The sequence below is a fragment of the Prunus avium genome, chromosome 8 (genome assembly GCF_965620075.1).
Source record: "Prunus avium chromosome 8, drPruAviu1.hap1.1, whole genome shotgun sequence".
In the NCBI taxonomy this organism is placed as follows: domain Eukaryota; kingdom Viridiplantae; phylum Streptophyta; class Magnoliopsida; order Rosales; family Rosaceae; genus Prunus; species Prunus avium.
This window is the reverse complement of record NC_142291.1, coordinates 23,252,227-23,264,427: the sequence shown is the minus strand read 5'-3', so window position 1 is coordinate 23,264,427 and position 12,201 is coordinate 23,252,227.

Below are 12,201 nucleotides of genomic sequence, written 5' to 3'. Positions count from 1 at the left end.
AAATGCTTGACTTCTAACCAATTTAGGTACCGTACTAGCCAACGAGTGGACGTTGTCCTCTTGCATTATCAGTAATATGTACTCGTATAAACATTGGCAGTAGAAAGATCTAAGGTGAGAAAAATGTAAATCACTCTTCTTGATGTGTCCTTCTGGCTGTGGCAAGTCTACTCTTCTTGATGCTTTGGGAGGTAACAATTCATACCCTCTTACTTAATAATTAGTTAGCAAAATTTTGGTTCTCACCGACATGATGAGAGTAAAAATAGAAATATATCTTCCAATTCTTTAGCATATTTATACTTACGAATTGGAGTGATGAAATGAAAGAGAGAGAGGAGACGTCACGGTAAGTGGGTGTATAAAATTACAAAGAAATATCTGCTCACGTGATGATGTATCACGTGAAAGAGAATGACAATCACAAAGAAATATACACTTCAAATATAATAGGACTAGATCTAGAATGTAGAAAGATTTCACTATCTATTCACTTTTTGAAGCAAAAGACGACTTGAAGTCTAGTATCATAAAACGTGTACAAAATTACAAATCATAGTGTACTGTAGTTACTGATGAATAATTTAGAACAAACCAAAACAGGAATATAATGGCTTATTGGCTTCCACATAATATTTAACTTTGTTTTATTTGTCCAAAAGTTATCAATCAATTCAGGTGATTTGTTTTGTACATAAGATGCTTATGTTGCCAAATTTAATCTGGACGAAACATTTATGCAACAATCAACCTGATCATTTCTCCATTTAATTCACAATATAACATGTTATATATCATTACACTCTCAATTTTAGCCATTGATCATTAGGAGTTCTGTGTACGTATTACGTAATACGTGGTTCATATTGACAGTTTTCTAAACCTAACTTGCTTGACATAGTTTTCTAAACACTACATAGGAAATTGTTCGAGAGCTGTCTTATAGTGGTAGATATATTGATATAAAACTTATTAGATTTCTATTTTTCCAGGCAAGAGGCTCGCTGATCATGTTTGTATCTTCATTTCTAACTTTTATGGCTATCGGTGGATTCCCCTCTTTTGTGGAAGATATGAAGGTAAAATAATTTGGAATAGGGGGATATATATATATATATATATGCTAAGTTTTGCACTTCTATATAGTTTACATCATAAGTGCCATATATATATATTAATGTTGCTAAATATAGGTTTTCTCTTGTAAACTCAGGTATTTGAACGAGAAAGATTAAACGGGCACTATGGTGTTTCTGCATTCGTTTTTGCCAACGCATTTTCCTCTGTGCCCTTCTTGATATTGATTTCAGTGATTCCTAGCGCCATGAGTTATTACGTCGCTGGACTTCACGAAGGATCTGAACACTTCTTCTACTATGCTTAATTGTGTGTTATTTGCTTGCATGATGCTGGTTGAGAACTTGATGATGATAGTTGCTAGCATTGTGCCCAACTTCCTCATGGGAATAATAGCCGGAGCTGGAATTCAAGGGCTTATGATAATGTGTGGCGGCTTCTTCCGACTACCAAACGATATTCCCAAGCCTCTGTGGAAGTTCCCATTGTACTGTTAGTAAAGTCAAAGACAAAACATAGACATCCCTAAATGGCTTGTCTACCACCTTGTTACTTTTCCTTGTTTTCATATTCCTTGTTTTAGGGATGGAAACTCTCCATGTTTCCCTCCATATCTTGTGCATTGTTTGTAACTAATAATCACCTTGTATACTTGTATATCTAACCCTTCACTAAGTAAGAAACTCAATTGGCAGATTTGAATTCTCTGCAAAACCTATCTTGTTCTTCTTATTATACATTCTCAACTCTCTCAATTACACTATATTTGGCATGGTATCAGAGCAATCGATTTTGGTTGCCTCTGCATAACCTTGTTCTTGCCTAAATCTCTACCTATCCTTGCCCATAATTTGCTGTTATATTATTCCTACCTCATACTTTGCCTTGCCTCAAAATTGGTCTTGATCACAAGCCTTTTTTGTGCTCTTGTTTGCTGAAGTTTTAAGCTATTTCTTCCTCTACATCCTTTTATATACTTACCTCATGGGTGACACCAACGACTCCATCAACGACTCCACGGACGACTCCTCTAAAATCGACTCCACCAAGATCGACTCCACAACACCACCACCACCCCGGTCCTCTCATGACTACTCTCCAATTACTCCTGATAAGTTGGATGGGTCCAACTATCCTGCATGGTCTCGTAGTGTTCGCTTGGCCATCACTGCTCGTCGTATGGCTGGTTTCATTAATGGTAAAAAGATTGCCCCTGCCATTGATGATCCTAGCTATGAAGCTTGGGATGAAGACAACTGTTTGGTGCAGTCATGGCTCCTCAACTCCATGACCAAAAATGTACGTGCCTTATTTGATCACTGCTCAACGGCTTATGCGGTGTGGGACGCAGCTCGGAAGACATATACTGTCACACAGAATAGCTCCAAGTTGTACCAACTCCGTCGTCAGTCAGTCACCACCTCTCAAAGTGGTGAACCTGTGAATGTATTCTACGAAAAATTACACATAATATGGCAGGAAATTGACAGCCTCCGTCCCTGCAAACATACCAATCCCGATGATGTGGCTCTTCACCAACAAGCACTTGAGGTGGAACGTGTGTACGATTTTTTGGGAGGACTCGATCCCAACTTTGATTCTGTTCGTAGTCGGATTCTTGCCATGAATCCGCTTCCAGCAGTCATTGAAGCTTATGCACTAGTGGTAGAAGAAGATAATCGCCAATCTTCCATGCTTGGCGGTGGGAGTGCAATGGCGGTCAAGCCATATCGGCCACCACACCGTACGTCCTCCGGACTTCCCCCTCGGGGTCCCAAAACTGACAATGCAAAGGGAACTGAGAAGTGCACTCATTGTGGTGGTGATCATCTTATTGAGAAGTGCTTCAAGCTTCATGGTTATCCTGAGTGGTGGGATGCTTTCAAATCCCGCAACAAAACACCCAAGGCAGCATGTGTTATAACTACCGATGCCTCTCCATCTTCCACCCTACTCTCCGACTCCGAATCAGGTACACAACCCACTACATGGATAATTGACACAGGTGCCACTGATCATATGACTTTTGACTCTACTATGTTTTCCACAATATCTTCTAAGTCTCGTCATCCTTACATCACTAGTGCCAATGGAGTCCCCTCTAATGTTGCTGGTGAAGGAACTATATCACTTTCCCCTTCCTTATCTTTATCTCATACACTACTTGTTCCCTCCATCAATTGCAATTTGCTGTCTGTTGGAAAATTACTTGACTCACATAACTGTTATGCCACATTCTATCCTTCCCATTGTCTTTTTCAGGACCTCACGACTCACGCGACGATTGGGCATGGTAAACGAAGAGGGGGGTTGTATTCCTTGACGGTCTCTTCACCACCAAGGGTAGCTCATACTCAAGGTTCCAGCTCACAAGCTCGCAATCAACATCAGATTTGGCTTTGGCATCGTCGTCTAGGACATCCATCCTTTGGCTATCTTCAACGTTTGTTTCCGTCTTTGTTTCGTGGCCTAGATCATTCTCAGTTTCAGTGTGAAACCTGTGTATTGGCCAAAAGCCATCGAACTGTTTTTCCCTTAAGTGATAATAAAACGGAATTCCCTTTTGATTTGGTTCACTCTGATGTTTGGGGTCCTGCTAAAGTTTCTTCCAATGGCAAAAGATGGTTTATTACATTTATTGATGATTGTACTCGCATGACTTGGGTATATTTACTAGCTCATAAAAGTGACGTTTCCGCTGCAATCCGTGAATTTCATGCTATGATTACCACACAGTTCCAAGCTTCCATCAAAGTATTCCGGTCTGATAATGGTGGGGAATATGTGAACAATGTCTTGGCACATTTCTTTCGAGACCAAGGCATCATTCATCAAACCTCCACATCTTTCACTCCGCAACAAAATGGTGTCGCAGAGCGAAAGAATCGACAATTACTTGAGGTTACTCGTGCTTACATGCTGGATAAATCGGTCCCTCACTACTTATGGGGACATGCCCTTCTTTCTGCAGTATATGTAATTAATCGAGTGCCGAGTAGTGTTTTGAAGTTTGAAACTCCACTGAACACCTTGGCTCGTCATGTCTCTCTTCCTACAGTCCTCAAGCTGCCTCCTCGCATATTTGGTTGTGTTGTATATGCTCATGTTCCATCTCATCAAAGAAGTAAGCTGGACCCTTGTGCCATTCGATGTGTGTTCGTTGGGTATGGATCAACTCAAAAGGGATACAAGTGTTACCATTCTCCTACTCGTAAGCTCTTTGTCACTATGGATGCCACATTTCATGAAGATTTATCCTACTTTAAAGCTGCTATGCCCCCTTCTCTTTAGGGGGAGAGAAGGAATGAAGAGAAGGAAGAAAAGGAAGAAAATATCCAAGTCTGTGACAAAACGACCGGTCGCAACCCAGAAGCGACCGGTCGCTTTCCTGAAACGACCGGTCGCACTGACCGCGACCGGTCGCCTTGCTCCAGCGATGATGAAGATCGACTCTGTGACAAAACGACCGGTCGTAATCCTGAAACGACCGGTCGCACTGACCGCGACCGGTCGCCTTGCTCCAGCGATGATGAAGATCGACTCTGTGACAAAACGACCGGTCGTAATCCAGAAGCGACCGGTCGTCGTGACAAAACGACCGGTCGCACAGAATCCAGCGACCGGTCGCCAAGCACCAGTGAACTTCAAAATTTGGACAGCGATGAAGGTATTGGAAAATTGTCGTTCTTATTTGGTGAAGATCCCGGAGGAGACAATTCAAATGGTTGCTGCGATCAACAACAAAATACAACCCCTTCTTCTCAACCATCGGACCAGTCGTCTCGTGATGAGGAAGCACTTGAGGTAATTCCCGAAGCACCTAATGCTATACCATACACTCTCCCACCTAGGACCACTAGAGGAAAACCCAAGCCTCAATATTGTCCTGACCTTACTGCCAAATCTAAATATCCCATTAATAACCATGTTTCAACTCATAGATTGTCAAAGTCATATGCATCATTTGTCAATCAATTATCTACTGTATGTGTTCCAAATAAGTGGCAGGATGCTATAACAGATTCCAGATGGGCTGAAGCAATGGCGATTGAAATGGAAGCTCTGGAAAAGAATTCTACATGGGAAATGGTCCAGTTGCCACAAGGGAAGAAACCAGTTGGATGTCGGTGGATATACACCATTAAATACAAAGCTGATGGATCCATAGATCGATACAAAGCTCGATTAGTGGCCAAAGGGTATACACAAACATATGGAATTGACTACCAAGAGACATTTGCACCTGTTGCCAAGATCAATACCGTACGTATTCTCATGTCATTGGCTGCAAACCTTGATTGGCCACTATTGCAGTATGATGTAAAGAATGCATTTCTTCACGGGGAATTGCAAGAAGAAGTGTATATGGAACCACCACCAGGGATCTCCATGGCACTTGGTCCCAACACCGTGTGCAAGCTGAGAAAATCATTATACGGGCTAAAGCAGTCACCACGAGCCTGGTTTGGAAAATTCACAGATTCTATGAAGCGCTTTGGGTACACTCAGAGCCACTTGGATCACACTTTATTCTTAAAGCGTCGTGGTGACAAACTTACGGCCCTTATCATCTATGTTGATGATATGGTGGTTACCGGTAATGACAATGAAGAAATGAAGAATCTGCAGAAGCTCCTTGCTAGTAAATTTGAGATGAAGGAATTAGGTGAGTTACAATATTTTCTTGGCATAGAAGTTGCTAGATCAACACATGGCATATTTCTATCCCAACGAAAATATGTGTTAGACTTGTTAACAGAAACTGGAATGCTTGATTGTAAGCCAGCTGACACACCTATTGAGCAGAACCACAAGTTAGGGATGTATCCAGACCAAGCACCCACTGACAAAGAAAGATATCAAAGATTGGTTGGGCGACTGATTTATCTATCACACACACGCCCCGACATAGCTTATGCTGTGAGTATGGTGAGTCAGTTTATGCATCAACCAAGTGAGGCACACATGAATGCAGTAACTCGGATCATGAGGTACTTGAAGGCTGCCCCTGCCAAAGGGTTGATATTCTCCAAACATACACATATGAACCCAGAAGGATACACAGATGCGGATTGGGCAGGATCCATCACAGATAGACGTTCTACTTCTGGATACTTTACATTTGTGGGGGGCAACTTAGTCACTTGGAGAAGTAAGAAGCAAAAAGTTGTGGCTAGATCAAGTGCTGAAGCAGAATTTAGGGGAATGGCTCAAGGAGTTTGTGAATTGCTCTGGTTACGGAAATTACTGAAGGATCTGGGAATTAAACCATTGAAAGCTACAAACTTGTACTGCGACAATAAATCAGCTATCGAGATAGCACATAACCCAGTACAACACGACCGTACCAAACATGTGGAAGTCGACCGACACTTTATCAAAGAGAAACTAGAAAGGGGTATAATCAAGTTTCCATTTGTAAACTCGGAAAACCAACTTGCTGACATCTTGACGAAGGCCGTATCAAGTAAAGTTTTCCATGACTCACTGGACAAGTTGGGCATGCGTGATATCTTTGCACCAACTTGAGGGGGAGTGTTAGTAAAGTCAAAGACAAAACATAGACATCCCTAAATGGCTTGTCTACCACCTTGTTACTTTTCCTTGTTTTCATATTCCTTGTTTTAGGGATGGAAACTCTCCATGTTTCCCTCCATGTCTTGTGCATTGTTTGTAACTAATAATCACCTTGTATACTTGTATATCTAACCCTTCACTAAGTAAGAAACTCAATTGGCAGATTTGAATTCTCTGCAAAACCTATCTTGTTCTTCTTATTATACATTCTCAACTCTCTCAATTACACTATATTTGGCATGTACTACATAGCGTTCCGCAAGTATGCATACCAAGGACTGTTTAAAAATGAATTCATAGGCACAACATTTCGTAGCAGTGATCAAGGAGGAAAAACATCCAGTGTCAGTGGGGAATATATTCTGAGAGATAAATGGGAAGTCGAAATGGGTTACTCTAAGTGGGTTGATCTTGCAATCTTGGTAGGGATGATTCTTCTATATCGAGTTTTGTTCTTCGTTATCATCAAGGCCACAGAGAAAGTGAAGACTATTACAACTCTTTTGGCAATGCCTCTCAATAAGCGAAGCATGCAAGTATTGATCAATCCGTCCTCTACAACTGTAGCATAATACAAATGGTATTGTTGGTATTATAAATTACAGTAATGCTATAGGCACCAACTAGTTTACAAATATTTTGGTACCAACTGATGTGGCACATGATGATATGACAGTCTTGTCACTTGCCACATCATCTATTTTAACTTCTTAATTTTTCAATTTAGTTTTTGAGTAGTCACCCGCAACCCTAAACCATTGTGCCGCCACCTCCAATCTTGAATCCAACTTTCACCGCCTTAACATCTCCTCTTCATAGTGATGATGCGATATTATTCCACTGACTTCCTCCTCGATCTAGGATGAATCTTTTCATTTTGTTCCAAATGGTAACTTGGTTTAAATCATTCGTGGTTCCAAAATGAGTGTTTCCCATCACTGACATTTTCTTATAAATATATAAGATTTGAGTTGAGAGATTATCTTATATTGTGTTTGACGATGCTGGACATATACATCTTGACAAAAAAAACTTGTTGATTGTCCTCGGGAACTTTTACGCTTGCAATTGATCAATCAATAATTTAATAACGAATCAACAACACAGTGGATTCAACCAAGATTTCCATATGACTAAAAAAAACCCATCGGCGGATTTATGATGAGCAGATTGAATTTCATCGTCACAGTAACAGTCAATGGATTGTGAACGGTTGAGTTCGAGATTGACGATGGGACTGACTGGTGATGGCAGCACCATGATGGTTGTGGGAGCGGTTTCTTCCCACGAGAATATTCGATTGAAAGATTCCCCTTTCTTCTTCGCAGTCTCTTTCTCCCTGCAAAATAGATTGAAATGAGAGGACCACACCCGGGGGGTGTTGGCCAAAGGCCCTCCGATGCCTAAGTTAGTTAAATTGATTCTAGATAAAACCAATAGCTAAATAGGGTATGGAGATATATATGTAAGGTGTAAACCGGGTGGCCGGAATACTGAGTGGTGACCGGAGCCTTGTGTAAAAGGGAGAGAAAGTATGGCGGCTAGGGTTTGTGAGGGATAATCTCTGCAGAATTTCAGTAGGAATTTAGACGTACCTCAACCCTTGTGTGTAGCCATCTATTTATAGGGGTTCAGAGGCTAGGGTTTCAGAGGAATAATTCCATAGATGGAAAGGAATTATTCCTCCCCAATTTGGTGAGATTGGATTAATTAGGGATTTGATTTAAATCAAATCCATAATTATGGTGGGAATCAAATCAATCCCAATTTAATTAGGTAACTCCCAATTTAATTGAGTAACTCCCAATTAGGTCAAATAATCCCCAAATGGAAGGAAATATTTGACCAAGGGTTTTGACATAATTTGGCTCCCACAAATGCCCCCCAGTTTCTGCATGGTGCTTGGTGGCATGTAGGAGATGTGAATCATCTGTTGGGCTGTTCAACTGTAACTAGGCTTCCTTCTTGGATATGGGCTCCCAATTGGAGTGGGCTTTTAACTGTTCTTGGCCTAGGATGCCCAACCTGTATAAATGCATGGCTTTTCTGCACTCTTCTTCACATCGCAAACTTAACTTCTCTACTTTTTAGCTTGAGAGAGATATTGGAGAATTTGTACTGCTCGTTGAAGAGAGGAGTCGTCGTGCATCCCAAGGTAAGTCGAGCACGTATATTTCTTTTTCTTCATCTTTTCTTCTTTTTTGCTTCAAGGATCAACTAGGGGAGCCCGGCTAGTTGTCGTCGTGACAGGCGACCGCATGCAGTAGGTAGTAGCCGTGGTGGAGCAGGTGCGCGCAGGTGGACCAGCTACTGCCTATCGTCACAGGTCTGAGCTAGAGCATGCTTGGCCTCATGCGTTGCGGGCCTCGTTAGCTAGGCAAGTATCGGGAGGAAGTTGGTGGTCTGCCCTCTGCCCAGGATGTTGAGAGATGGAGGCAAAATGGTCCAGACTCTGATGATATGTTAGCTAGGCAGGAGGAGTGTTCTGCCGGACTTCCCTAAAAAAGGAAGGCTGATGTCAAGTCTTTAAGAAATGGAGTTGCGACTTTACGGGCGAATAATGTGTCTCCGTTGAGAAAGAAGCCAAAACTCCCTTCTACTAAGAAGACTCAAGTATGAGATGTTCCCTCGTCATCTGCTAGGGTTAAACATCTTGCTGGTGCAAATAACAGGAAGGTTGGTGGTATGCGCAGTGCTTGGGATGTTCTACTCAAGCCTCCTGTTGACAAGCTTCGAAACCGTGATCTGCTTCATGAAGTAGTCCGCTCGCGAACTAGCTCTCCTGCCTAGAAGCAAAGAGATGTCGGTATTCCTCTTCAAAGTTCGAGTCGTCTACACCAGTCAAGGGATGGAGATCGAACTAGGCCCAACTATCGCGATCCAGTTGTTGAGTCACTAGTAGTCGAGCGTAGAGTTGATTCAGCATCGTCGACTCCTGTGGAGGTGAGGATGGTGGCGGCTAAGAAGATGAGAGAGTCATTTGTCCGGGTGAAGGGTTCTTCTACAACCTCGGTAGCTAATCCCGAGGTGGACAAGTCCAACCCTACAGGGGATGCATGCGTGTCTGATCCATTGAAGACGAACCTTCTATCAAGGCCGTTTGCTTGCTTCAAGCTGGTTGATCATATCCATCAGGCTAGTGATCTTGACACAGTCTCAAGTCTTTCTTTGGAAAAACAAAGGGAAGTAACATTTCATCTGCTTCAAAGAGGAGTAGTTTTTGCTGTTGAAACTATCCGAATCTCGTCTGTTGTTGCCCCCTTTTCTGCTATTGACTTGATTAGTCGAAAATATGCCTACTTCAGTCTTGAGCGCAAGAACGCTGACGTCTCCTTTAGTTATGACAAGCTTTTGGCTAGACTTCGCGTCTACCACATGTCCGCTGAAAAATCCAAATTCGAAGCTACCATAGATGCATATAAGCTGGGTTACCTGCACTACACAAATGGGATTGCTCCCTTCTATGCAATTGAACATGGAGACATCGAGATGCTCTTCCCTGACTTACTCCCTGTGCAAAGTGAGCAGGTTAATGCTGTGAACATAGAAAGAGCTGAAGAGCAGGTGGCCGAAGAGGCGGTAGCTGAAGATGATGCAGCTGATGAGGTGGTGTCAGATGTCGCGGATCAGGCAGGTGAAGTTGCCGATCAGGGGTCTCCTACCGGCGTCTCAGAGTAAACGAAGACTTCTTTATTTCTTTTCAGCTTTTGTAGTCTACTTTCTTGTTTAGAATAATTGGTCTTGTTTGACTATCTTCTTTTTGTTGAACTTGGCCGGTTGGTCAGCTTGCTATGGAAATTTCAGTTATTTTTTCAACTTCAATTTGCATATTGACCTGTGAACTGCTTGAGTAACCAGCTAGTGTCTTGCTTGTGTATCCCCTTAGGAAGTTTATAAGTGCCAGGGTCCCCATTGGGGGATTCTGGACGTGCTCTGCATATCTCGTAGGATGTTTTTCTTTAGGAAATTGACAAGTGTTAGGGTCCCCCTTGAAGGACTCCAGGCATGTTCTGCATATCCAGTAGGATGATTTCCCTTAGGAAATTGACAAGTGCCAGGGTCCCCCTTAAAGGACTCCGGGCATGTTCTGCATTTCTCGTAAGATGCTTTGGTCGTCGCCATGCGTCTCCCGAAGGACGCTGCTTATGGGCAACTGTATGACTATCCTGCCTCTCTTAGGAAACTGATAGGAACTTGGATACCTCCCTCAGGAAACATGGAGACCTCCCTTGGGAAATTTCTGGTGCACCCCCGAATCTCCCTTAGGACGCTTCTTTGCGGGTTGCGTCTCCCGTAGGACGCTTCTGGTCATTTCCCTGCATCTCCCTTAGGACGCTATTTATGGGCAACTGTATGACTATCATGCCCTCCTTAAGAAACGGATAGGAACTTGAATACCTCCTTCAGAAAGCATGGAGACCTCCTTTTGGGAAATTCCTGACGCACCCTGCGTCTACCTTAGGACGCTTCTTTGCAGGCTGCGTCTCTTGTAGGACACTTCTAGTCGTCGCCCTGCGTCTAGGTGTTATCTACAAAAAAAAAGAGGAAGATTAGTGAGACCTTAACAATAGTGTGCTATCAGGCAAAGGCACTTCGATGCTGAAGTTAATTTGAGTGTGGAGTTTAGGATAATTTTGGTAGAGTAACAACTAGGGTAAAAATTAATTACATGATGTCTTGGGAACAACGCCCCTTAATTTTAGACAAATGGGCAAAAGATGTTTGTTGATTTCTTCAATGTGGGCCTTTTGCCGGTCATTGTGGTGGATCCTCTTTGTAATTTCCTTCGGTGTTTTGATTTTATATATATTTTTAGTACAAGTGATAGTTTAAACTATGGGGAGAGAGATTTCTCACATACACACAATTATGATGTTGTGGAGATTCGAACATGAAACCTCTGGTCTGCAAGTTAAGACCATTTTTCCACTAGGCTAGACCATGTTGGCTTTCCTTCGGTGTTTAAAAAAACCAAAAGAGTTTAAAACAATCTTATCAAAAACATTAATGATTCTTATAGATAAATAGACATTGTATATATTGATCTTACATATAACTACGGTTTCTTAATTTGTACAAATGGTACAGACATTTTTGTAAGATTTGTAACACCAAGGACATGGTACGACCAAGGTATTTATTCACCTATTTATTGTGAGATACCTAACACATTGACATGTGGTGTGTTACACATTGAACTTGACGGATATATAGTTTCACATCGGAAATTTGTTATATGTTCACACAGGGGTGGCCCAACGGAGTTGAAGTCCCTTGGCAAACCACAAAATTGTGGCTCTTGGTGCTCTATGTACGACACTCATGTATTTTATTCTTTTTTATGTTCTTACTTTCTAGTAGAACATACCTAGTTACCCGAAATCGTGCAAATGTAGGGGCAACTGTGGCTATCCGCACATTGTGCTGAAAACCTGTTTATATGGTGGCCGATTAGTGTGTTTGAGTCAACATTATTTGTCCATGAAGATGTGAGGGTGGTTTATGACTGATTGATACTTGTGTGGTGTCCATGAAGACGTGCAGTTT